Genomic DNA, 7,826 nt, shown 5'->3' with positions numbered 1-7,826 from the left:
TGGAAAAATCATACAAATTTTGTACTAAGAGATAATTAATTCTTAGCAAAGAAGGGATGAAGCTGTCAGACAGCAGAACAGGGGTAAGTTTGAAGATTTTATTATACTTATTTGCTGAACCAAAAATTATGAAAATTTTATGGTAGAAAGTTATTTCAGTCTAGTTTCAAAGAAATCAAGCGGATCTTAATTCAAAATTCTTTAGCTCAAGATATAAATAATTTAGTAACGGTGACTCAAGTAGACAACTTTGAAGGAACATATAAGTAAATAGTGAAAACATATATGAGCACGGGTTACATTCAAAATGGATCACGTGGCCAAGGCCAATTTGGGCCGAGTGGGCCACATGGGCGTGTGAGCCCATTTTTCTAAAAAGTTCTGTAAGGTTGCACGGGTCGCCCAAGTCGATTGTAGACCTACTGTAGGGTTGGTAAGCTTTACTTAGACCCCTATATATGTGATCTGTCTGTTTGATTACTATACCGAGCATGACTTATGATATCTGAATGTATTTACTATTAATTGTATAATGGCATGACATATTTTGTATGTTGCATTGCATCGGGGTGGGTTGATGATATTTAGAGGAAGTTCCTGAAAGGCTATTATGCCTGTTATCTGGCAACTCAGCTACAACCTTCTGATTATGTGCCGTATTTCGGTACTGCATGGTGTGTAGGGATGGGTGGGTTGATTTAATCCTCACATGGTGTGTAGGGTTGGACGGAGATGGTGTGTGGAGGCTGGTCGGTAGGATTCTAATTTACTATATCTGCATTCTGTATCTGATATGGGCCAAGGCCCTAATTTATTTCTGAGACTGTATCTGAATGGGCTAAGGCCCAAATTGATTGTGTGATGGGCACGGGCCCCAGAATGTATCTAACTAAATTCTGGTGATTATCTATATGCATGTTTTCTGTGAGAATTACACAATGAGTTTGCAAAAACTCACCCTTTCTCTATTTAATCTGTACAGGTAATCCCCAAACTTGACGCGTCGGTGCAGTGGAGGACTCGGCGGTGGCCATACGTAAATTTTAGACTATTTTCCATTAATGCCTAGAATTTATTACTTATTTGGGGTTTTTGATGTATGTTCCGAACTATATACTGGTTGGCTTTAAATTTGGGACTTTATACTATTTTTATGAATTTTTAAAAAAAACTACAACTCCACAAAAGACGGTTTTTTCTAAAAACTAAGGTTTTTCATAAATAGATATGATTTTCCCTAAATTAATTTGTTTACAAAAGCTTCCGCTAAGAGACAAGCTTTAAAGCAAATCAACTAGTTCTTTTTTCGAATTAGATAAAAGCTAACTTACTGTAACACCCCTTATCCGTATTCAACTCCGGAATAGGGTATGAGGCATTACTAGAACACTTACACATGTAAACGTATTAAACCGAGTTACAAAATTTCATTCAAATTTAAAATCTTCAAATTTTTAACATACTTTTATAATTCTTTACAACATATCCTCAAAATATTATATTCATAAGAAATAGGGCCTACGAGACTCGATACTTACTTATGTAATTCAATGCTTCATTTCTATTTTATTCAATTCACAATCTTTCATGTTCACAATTCAAATCAATTTCTCAATCCAATATATATATTTCAATACCACAATAATTCTTTTAATTCAAATCATATCACTAGAAACTTCCATTTAATTCATGTACACTTCAATATCGTTAAGTTCAATACTAATACGTATTCACCATTTAACTCAACGTTTATCGATTATACCATTCATTAACACATTTATAAAATTCTTAGTATTACAATGAAAAGATCACTTAAGCTTAAATAATAACATCAAATCAACTCATCATCCCCTTTTTCGTCATTTTCTTCTTCAAGTATGAACTTAGTATTTCATTTCCTTTCCACACCCATTTCCTACGAATATCACACAAAAGAATAACATATCATTCAACCATAGTCACAAGCTAGTACATTTAAACATAATTCTTTTTGGAATTAACCACATGATAAACCGTTTCAAGTAAGTTTACATAATTTAAACATTACCACCCTTTCCATGATCACAAGCATATTCCCATCTAGGCACTTACCGTTTCAATGCATAACTTATAAATTTAACGTGGCATAATTCAGCCACCACTTGGCCAAAGCTTAAGCGTGTACAATACACATGTTAGCCAAATAAACATATAGCGTAAGCATTATAAGTATGGCCGAGTTCAACATTTATTCATGTATCAAACTTACCAACTTGAGTTAATCCCTAAACCATTCATGGCCTTACTTCATACCAAATCATATACCAAATATACCACACTCACATACTATGAAACTTTATTTTCCCATATGAGCTTAAATTATGATCAATAATACGCAAATGTAACATCATTTCTATTTAACGTTTATCGATTATAATCGAGCATATAACCAATTATATACAAATCATTCATATATATAATTAATTTTCCTCCTCTCCATTTTACATCCTTTATGTATAAAACATGCTTAAATAGCATTATACATAATTTTACTATTCACTTATATTTAAATTCAAAGCTATCTATTTGATTCAAAGTCACTAAATCATTTTTATCCGAATCTTCAAAGATCTAAATTAAGATCCGTTAATTTTTCCAGAAACTATACTCACATTTCTTCTTACCATAAAATTTTAAGAATTTTTGACTTATCCAATTAGTACATTTTATTCTTTAAAGTCACCCCTGTTTCACTACTCAACATCTCTAACCTCTCTTCACTAAAAATGAATTATCTCATTTTACAGAATTCGGATGATATTTTTGTTTATTTCTTTTGAAAGTAGACTCATTAATAATTCTAGGCATATAAATTATAACTTGTAATTATTTTTTTACAATTTTTAATTATTTTCCAAAGTCAGAACAGGGGATTCTTAAATCAATCCGACCCTGCCTCTCTAAAATTAAAATATGTCAAAATGTATAACTGTTTTTTTGCTCTGTTTCTTTTATGTAAAAATAGACTCCTTAATCTTTCATTTCATATCTCATTCACTCTCTAATTCAATTTCCACCATTTTGGGTGATTTTTCAAATTTACACTATTGTCACTGTCCAAAACTGTTTTGTTGCACATTTTACTTTTTCATAATTTCATTACTTCTTTTCATCTTACTCAAGGGTCGATTAAATATCGAACCCAATATTAATCACGTAACCTTATTTGATTCACATATATTTTCACTTATCCAATTTCCCAGATGAACACTTCGGAATATTAACCGTTACACGGTGGAATCAGCACTTAGCAACCACCTCATGTTCAAAGGATCCCGGTGGAATCAACACTTAGCAACCACCTTATAATCAATGATACGGGGAATCAGCACATAGCAACCCCTTTCACAATCAATCATATGGTGGAATTAGCACTTACCAACCACCTTATAATCAATGATACGGGGAATCAGCACATAGCAACCCCTTTCACAATCAAGGATACGGTGGAATCAACACTTAGCAACCACCTTATAATCAATGATACGGGGAATCAGCACATAGCAACCCCTTTCACAATCAAGGATACGGTGGAATCAGCACTTAGCAACCACCTTATAATCAATGATATGGGGAATCAGCACATAGCAACCCCTTTTTGATCAATGATTCAGGGAATCTGCACTTAGCAACCCCTTACATTCAAAGAATCCCGGTCAAATCTGAGTGTTCAATCGGAAACCTTACTTCACAACATTTTACCAAATTTTCCAATTTATTCTCATTTTGTAATCTACATCAAATATTTATTCTATATTCAATCATATCTCAACAATATATTAAATAAAATTAAAACAATGTATTAGTCACATACAAACTTACCATCATGCTTTCAAGGTCAATTCCTCAACTTTCTTGGTTTATAATAACACATTTAACTTATTTAACACTCACATTATTCAATCTAGTCCTAAAATTACACTATGGAAAAAATGTAATTTTTGCCCCTAAAGTTTCACAAAATTATGATTTTGCCACAAAGCTCGTAAATTAAACTTCATCCCTTATTCTTATGTATTATGACATGCTGAACATTTTTCCCTTCTATGGCAACATCGAATTCCCACTCTAACACTTACTTATGAACATTAGGTATTTTTACCGATTGTCGTTTTACTCGTTTTCACTTAAAACCGCTTAGCAAAAGTTGTTTAACATAATTTGAAGCTTCATATTCTACCATAAAACATCAAAATAAACACATTTCATCTATGGGTATTTTTCCAAATATAAACCCTAGGTTAAATTATTGCTAGAAATAGCTAAAACAAGTTACTGGGACTCCAAAAAACGTAAAGAACATTAAAAACGGGGCTTGGAATCACTTACTATGGAGCTTGAAAGCTTGAAAACCCTAGAAATGACTTCCCCCTTATGAAATTCAGCCAAGGCTTGAAGATGATGATTTTTGGCCTATTTTGTCTTTTTAATACATTTTAATTACCAAATTACCAAAATACCCCTAACTTAAAAATGTTCTATTTCACTTATCTCATGTCCATTTTTGTCCACAATGTAACCAATGGTCTAATTACCATTTAAGGACCTCGAATTTAAAATTTCATAACAATTGGACACTTCTAACATGTAGAACTCAACTTTTGCACTTTTTACAATTTAGTCCTTTTGGCTAAATTGAGTGTCCAAATGTCAAAATTTTTGAATGAAATTTTCACAAAATCATTCTGTGAAACTTTAGACCATAAAAATATAATAAAAATAAATTTTTCCTCGTCAGATTTGTGGTCCCGAAACCACTATTCTGACTAGGCCCAAAATCGGGCTGTTACACTTACTATAACAGTTTTTAAACTCGACAATCTTGTCTTCGAATCCCTTTCCATGTGACATCGCCAGATTCAACCATAATGTCTAGGTCGGGTTTGGGGTGTTACATTTAGTGGTATCAGAATCAAGTTGCAAAACCCAGCTGTGGATTATGTGTTTTTATAAAAATTGGGCTTTCAAAAGATTGATTGATTTCCAAATGGTTTGAAATGTTTTTATTGAGTAAGTGGTAGACCGAGTCTCCTGCACCGATCCTGTATGTATTCTTAACTGTGATTTGTTTTAAAATGAAACTGTTATGATAGTATATTCTAAAACTACTATAGGTAGTAAACTGTACTTAAAACACTTTAGTTAGTGTATACTGAAAATTATAGAGAAACTGGAAATTGTAGTAAGACTATGATTTATGAAAACAAACTCTAAATAATTGATATTGTTTTACATAAAACATTTGTTAATAAACACTAAAACTATAACTGATTCATAAAAATTATAATACCAGATAAATTCAATTAGATATGAGCACATGTGGTATCCGCGGACAGGGTGCTAGAGGCCAAGGTAAAGGCCGTAGAGAGGCTCGAGCTGAGTCCTCGTCATCAGGTAGTTTGCCAAATTTGGATACGAGTGAGACACCAATGTCGCTCGCTACTGAGACTGGGTCTTAAGATCGTATGGCCGGGGACGATGCATTGTCCCAGGCTATGCTAAGGATTTTGGAGAGGGTCGCTGTGCCCAATACTAGATTTGGGGGTCAAGAGTCGATTACGTAACATCTCTGGTCCAATGGAGCTGAGCTCTTCAGGGGTGTCACTAGGGTCTCCCCTAATGTGGTCGAGTACTGGATTGAGGCTACAGAGAGGATCATGGATGATTTAGATTGCACCCCTAAGCAGAAATTAAAGGGCGCAGTCTCGCTGATACGAGATGAGGCTTATCAATGGTGGCTGACCGTTAAGAAGGGCACTCAGCCTGAACGCCTGACCTGGGAGTTCTTTAAGACCACCTTCTAGGGGAAATATATCGGAGCTAGTTATGTAGATGCACGTAGGATGGAATTTCTGAATCTTACACAAGGGGATCGATCAGTGGCTGATTTCGAGGCCGACTTTCTAATATTAAGTCACTATGCGTGAGGTATGGTGGCATCTGAGTATAAGCGATGTGTCCATTTTAAGAATGGCCTCAGAGATAATTTGAGAGTTCTGATAGCCCCATAGAGGGAGTGAGATCCTTCTACCTTAGTTAAGAAGGTGAAAATCACTGAGGAGGTAGTCATGATTGGAGAACATCAGAACTACTTACCTAATGTGATCTCTGTACTGGTGGTAGAGAAGTTGGTTCGTAAGGGATGTGAGGCATTCTTGGCCTATGAAAGTGTTTCAGATTCTGGGGACTCTACAGTTAAGGATATCAGAATGGTAAAGGATGTTTCAGACATCTTTCCTAAAGAGATACCGGGTTTACCTCCGAATCGTGAAGTGGAGTTTGGGATAGAGCTCATTTCTGGTACAGCTCTGGTGTCTATCGCCCCTACCAAATGGCTCCGAAGGAGCTTACAGAGCCTAAGGCTCAAATTTAGGAGTTATTGTATCGTTGGTTCATCCGCCCTAGTATGTCTTCGTGAGGAGCACTGGTACTGTTTGTAAAGAAGAAGGATGGATCCATGTGGATGTGCATCGACTACCGGCAACTGAACAAGATGACCATTAAGAACAAATACCCCCTACTGAGGATAGATGATCTGTTTGACCAATTTCGAGGAGCTTCGATTTTCTCCAAAATTAACCTCCAATCTGGATATCATCAATTAAGGGTTAAGGAGGTTAATGTTCATAAGACGACATTTAGGACTTGTTATGGTCACTACGAGTTTCTAGATTCCATTTAGACTGACTAATGCAACTTTCATAGATCTGATGAATCGAGTGTTTCAGCCCTACATAGATCTATTTGTAGTGGTATTCATCGATGACATATTGGTTTATTCGAGGACTGAGGATGATCATGACAAGCACCTTAGGTTTGTTCTTCAGATTTTGAGGGAAAAGCTATGTTCAGCAAGTGCAAGTTCTGGTTATGTGAAGTAACATTTTTGGGTCATATGGTGTCTGCTGAGGGGATTCGAGCCGATCCTCAAAAAATTGAGGTTGTATTGGATTGGAAGTAACCTAAGAATGTGTTTGAGATTCGTAGTTTTTTGGGGCTAGCAGGTTATTACCGACGGTTGTGGAAGGATTTTCACTGATCGCAGCACCCTTGACTAAGCTGTTACGTAAAGGTGTACCATTTGACAGGACTAATGCACAGTAAGAGATCTTTACGAAGCTTAAGCCTGTACTAACTAAGGCTCCTATTTTGGTACAACCTGAACCTGGAAAGGAGTTCACGGTTTGGAGTTGGCTGCCGTAGTCTTTGCTTTAAAAATTTGGAGGCGTTATCTGTACGGTGAGAAGTGTATTATCTACACTAATCATAAGAGCCTCAAGTATCTCCTCACTTAAAAGGAGTTAAATCTTAAGCAGCATAGATGGGTTGAGCTGCTTAAGGATTACGGTTGTACCATTGAGTACCATCCCGACAAGGCCAATATTGTGGCCAATGTGTTGAGCCGTAGGGCTATAACTGATCTAAGAGCGATATTTTCTCGACTTAGCTATTCGACAATGGAAGTCTGTTGGCAGAACTTCAGGTCAAATCGACATGGATTGAACAGATTCGAGGTAAATAGTTGCGGGATAAGTCTCTCAGGTTGCGTTTTCGTTAGGTTAAGAATGGTGACAGTACTGATTTTGGGATAAACAGCAATGGGGTATTTTGTTTCCACGGTCGAATTTGTGTACTGAATGATAAGGATTTACGGTAGTCGATTCTGAGAGAGGCGCATGGTAGTCCCTATACTATGTATCCCGGCGGAAACAAGATGTACCTAGATCTTCGAGAATTGTACTGGTGGCCAGGGTTGAAGCTTGAGGCTACCGACTTCGTTGCTCGCT

Source organism: Gossypium hirsutum, chromosome D03, assembly GCF_007990345.1.
Source record: "Gossypium hirsutum isolate 1008001.06 chromosome D03, Gossypium_hirsutum_v2.1, whole genome shotgun sequence".
Taxonomy (NCBI): domain Eukaryota; kingdom Viridiplantae; phylum Streptophyta; class Magnoliopsida; order Malvales; family Malvaceae; genus Gossypium; species Gossypium hirsutum.
The sequence above is the reverse complement of the archived record's forward strand: the minus strand, read 5'-3'. Positions refer to the sequence as shown.